Source organism: Rutidosis leptorrhynchoides, chromosome 10 (genome assembly GCF_046630445.1).
Source record: "Rutidosis leptorrhynchoides isolate AG116_Rl617_1_P2 chromosome 10, CSIRO_AGI_Rlap_v1, whole genome shotgun sequence".
In the NCBI taxonomy this organism is placed as follows: Eukaryota; Viridiplantae; Streptophyta; class Magnoliopsida; order Asterales; family Asteraceae; genus Rutidosis; species Rutidosis leptorrhynchoides.
Window position 1 is genome coordinate 351,534,120 of NC_092342.1, and position 5,000 is coordinate 351,539,119.

At 33.4% G+C, this 5,000-nt stretch overlaps 1 non-coding gene across 1 annotated transcript; it reads right to left on the minus strand.

Annotated features, from left to right (window-relative positions):
• Positions 1–583: 583 nt before the first annotated feature.
• LOC139874055 (small nucleolar RNA R71) lies at positions 584–690 on the minus strand. The gene has a single exon (XR_011767758.1). It is a non-coding gene; the product is annotated as a small nucleolar RNA R71 (small nucleolar RNA).
• Positions 691–5,000: the final 4,310 nt, after the last annotated feature.

Below are 5,000 nucleotides of genomic sequence, written 5' to 3' on the forward strand. Positions count from 1 at the left end.
TTCTTTAGAATCATCATCAAGTAGAACAAGTACTCCAACTCAAATTTTCGATAATTCATCTTTTGAACCCGACTTCAAAATTGAAAACTCGGAGGATATTCAAGGACAATTCTAAGATCCAGAACCACTAATCATTCCACCTGAACTATAAACCGTTAAATCAAAATCCTCTAGTGATTCAGATTCAATAAATTCAATAATGGAAAATCTGGAACCTCTAAGTATGGAAGACCAAATGAGAGCCACATGCACTGGCCAAGGTCACGCCATTATTTAGCCAGACATTAATGCGCCAGATTATGAAATCAAAGGACAAATCTTACACATGGTAACTAATCAATGCCAATATAGTGGTACGCCAAAAGAAGATCCAAACGAACATCTTCGTACCTTTAATAGGATCTGTACTCTATTTAAAATCCAAAAAGTTGAGGATGAACAGATATATCTCATGTTATTTCCCTGGACTTTAAAGAGAGAAGCCAAAGATTGGTTAGAATCGTTACCTGAAGGGGCGATTGATACATGGGATGTCTTAGTTGAAAATTTTCTTAAACAATTCTTTCCGGCATCTAAAGCCGTGAGACTTCAAGGAGAAATTGTTACGTTCACGCAAAAGCCAAATGAAACTCTATATGAGGCGTGGACAAGATTCGAAAAATTGTTGAGAGGATGTCCTCAACATGGTTTAGACACTTATCAAATAGTACAAATATTCTATCAAGGATGTGACATCACTACACGAAAAGACATCGACATAACAGCTGGTGGTTCCATTATGAAGAAAACCGCAACAGAAGCTTACAAAATTATTGATAACACAGCCTCCCACTCTCATGAGTGGCACCAAGAAAAAGATATCTTTCGTTCATCTAAATCGGCTAGAGCCGATTCTAGCCATGACTTTGATTCTGTTTCCGCAAAAATAGATGCTTTCAAGAGACGAATGGAAAAGATGAATAAAGATATTCACGCAATACGAATCAGTTGTGAGCAATGCGGTGGACCACACTTAATGAAAGATTGTCACATTGAGCAAACCATGGAACAACGAGAGAATGTTTCCTACATGAACCAAAGGCCGGGAAATAATTATCAGAATAATTATCAATCGCCAAGGCCAAACTTCAATCGAAATGAAAACATTCTTTACAATCCAATTGGAACCAACAATAACTCGTATAACCAACAAGGTCCGAATAACCAACCAACTCAAAACAACACTTTCAATCAACAAAGACCTGGCTTGTATAAACCACCACAACAAATCGAAGAGAAAAAGTCAAATTTGGAAGAAATGATGGCAAAGCTAATGGAATCTCAAACACAATTTATTACATCTCAAACCCAAACAAATGAGAGGTTTGATCAGTCATTAAGAACTCAACAAGCTTCCATTTTAAATCTAGAAAAACACGTAGGTACTCTTGCTAGCATGATGAGTGAGAGGGAACAAGGAAAGCTACCGAGTAATACTGAAGTAAATCCTCGGAATGAGAATGTTAATATGGTCTCAACAAATTCTAAAAAACCAGCATCAGAAGATGGGAAGGTTTTTGATGTGAGTAACAATGAAGAAGTTACAACATCACCACCAACCAAGTATGTAAAGCCAGTGGTGGCACCATACAGACCACCCATCCCATTTCCAAGAAAAGGAGTTGAGTATGAGCAAGTAATAGGTAATAAAGTTTGTGATACCTCTGGAAAGAAGTAGAAGAAGAATAAGAAAGTACAAGAAACAAAAATCGTAAAAATAAACCCGGTGAAGACAGTTCCACCAAAAGTTCCACCCAGGTTGGGTGATCCGGGTGAATTTATTATTCCTTGTCTACTTAGTGATTGTGTCATGTATGATGCACTAGCAGATTTAGGTGCAAGTGTGAGTATTATGCCTCTTTCATTATATAAGAGATTAGGAGTAGGTGAGTTAAGTCCTACGAAAATGAGTGTTCGACTCTTTGATCAAACCATTAGGCACCCAGTTGGAATTACTGACAACCTACCCATTCAAGTAGGTAATTTAACCTTTCTAGTCGAATTTATTGTCATTGACATAGAAGAAGACCCAAACATTCCTCTAATTTTAGGTCGACCATTTTTAGCGTTCACCGGGGCGTTATTTGATGTAAGAGAGGGTAGAATGACACTTAGTGATGATGAAAAATCGATCACCTTTGTGAGTCGAAAGTCTAAATCTCCACCAACCAAAACCGTTAAACCAACAAAAACGATTGGTAAGAACCATGTTGTGTTACCAACTCCAACGGTAGTGCTTAGCAATAATAAAATGCCTAAGTGTGGGAAAGATGAAGTAAAACCTAATGATGACATGATAACAAAGAACCCCGTTGTTGATACAAAATTAAACGACCCCGTTATTAATAGTTCAATAAAGAAACTTATTAAATGGATTCGCGATGCTAGAACCAAGGGGAACTTTAAGTTATGTAACCAGTTAGTATCTAATCTATCGCCTAAAGAAAAGGCAAAACTAGTTGAATTTGTGGATATTACACAAGAATCCGACCAATGGCTTAAAGCAAAAGTCACATATATGCAAATTGATTATGGTCCAAGAGAAATTGACAATGAAGTTAATCACAATTTTGAAACCACAGCTACCTAAGTCTGGGGAGATTCAAATGTTCTAAATAGAAAATGCTGTCTAGAGTTAGTTGTTCTGTTCTCGTGTAGTTCCGAGAATGGAATCCGATTGGTCTTTTCCACTAGTGTAGTGACCCGAACTTTTCCATGTTTATATATATATATATATTAAATGAAATTGTTATTTTACATGATTAAGTGTTTCCAACATGTTAAGCAATTAAACTTGTTAAGACTTGATTAATTGAAATAGGTTTCATATAGACAATTAACCACCCAAGTTGATCGGTGATTCACGAACGTTAAAACTTGTAAAAACTATATGATGACATATATATGGATATATATATATAGTTAACATGATATTATGATAAGTAAACATATTATTAAGTATATTAATAATGAACTACATATGTAAAAACAAGACTACTAACTTAATGATTTTGAAACGAGACATATATGTAACGATTATTGTTGTAACGACATTTAATGTATATATATCATATTAAGAGATATTCATACATCATAATATCATGATAATATAATAATTTAAAATCTCATTTGATATTATAAACATTGGGTTAACAACACTTAACAAGATCGTTAACCTAAAGGTTTCAAAACAACACTTACATGTAACGACTAACGATGACTTAACGACTCAGTTAAAATGTATATACATGTAGTGTTTTAATATGTATTCATACACTTTTGAAAGACTTCAAGACACTTATCAAAATACTTCTACTTAACAAAAATTCTTACAATTACATCCTCGTTCAGTTTCATCAACAATTCTACTCGTATGCACCCGTATTTGTACTCGTACGATACACAGCTTTTAGATGTATGTACTATTGGTATATACACTCCAATGATCAGCTCTTAGCAGCTCATGTGAGTCACCTAACACATGTGGGAACTATCATTTGGCAACTAGCATGAAATATCTCATAAAATTACAAAAATATGAGTAATCATTCATGACTTATTTACATGAAAATAAAATTACATATCCTTTATATCTAATCCATACACCAACGACCAAAAACACCTACAAACACTTTTATTCTTCAATTTTATTCATCTAATTGATCTCTCTCAAGTTCTATCTTCAAGTTCTAAGTGTTCTTCATAAATTCCAAAAGTTCTAGTTTCATAAAATCAAGAATACTTCCAAGATTGCAAGTTTACTTCCAAGTTTTCTAAATCCATTCCAAGTAATCATCCAAGATCAAGAAACCTTTATTACTTACATTAGGTTATCTTTCTAATACAAGGTAATAATCATATTTAAACTTTAATTCAATTTCTATAACTATAACAATCTTATTTCGAGTGAAAATCTTACTTGAAATTGTTTTCGTGTCATGATTCTGCTTCAAGAACTTTCAAGCCATCCAAGGATCCTTTGAAGCTAGATCCATTTTTCTCATTTCTAGTAGGTTTATCCAAGGAACTTGAGGTAGTAATGATGTTCATAACATCATTCGATTCATACATAAAAAGCTGTCTTATTCAACGTTATAAACTTGTAATCACTAGAACATAGTTTAGTTAATTCTAAACTTGTTCGCAAATAAAGTTAATACTTCTAACTAGACTTTTAAAATCAACTAAACACATATTCTATATCTATATGATATGCTAACTTAATGATTTAAAACCCGGAAACACGATAAACACCAAAAAACTGGATATACGCCGTCGTAGTAAAACCGGGGGCTGTTTTGGTTGGGATAATTAAAAGCTAAGAATAACTTTGATTTAAAAGCATACTTCTGGAAAAATGATTTTTCTTATGAACATGAAACTATATCCAAAAATCATGGTTAAACTTAAAGTGAAAGTATGTTTTTCAAAATGGTCATCAAGATGTCGTTCTTTCGACGGAAATGACTACCTCTTTCAAAAACGACTTGTAACTTATATTTCTGACTATAAACTTATACTTTTTCTATTTAGATTCATAAATTTAAGTTCAATACGAAACCGTGGCCACTGGAATCACTCAAAACGGATTAGAAACGAAGAAATGGCGAGTAAAACAAGATTGATAAAAACTACTCATTTTACCTACGTGAAAGTTAGTAATAAATATATTCCAACCATAACTTAATCAACTTATATTGTATATTATGTAATCTTGAGATACCATAGACATGTATACAATGTTTCGACCTATCATGTCGACCCATCTATATATATATTGCGGAACAACCATAGACACTCTATATGTGAATGTTGGAGTTAGCTATACAGTGTTGAGGTTGATTCCAAAATATATATATAGTTTGAGTTGTGATCAATACTGAGATACGTATACACTGGGTCGTGGATTGATTCAAGATAATATTTATCGATTTATTTCTGTACATCTAACTGTGGACAAC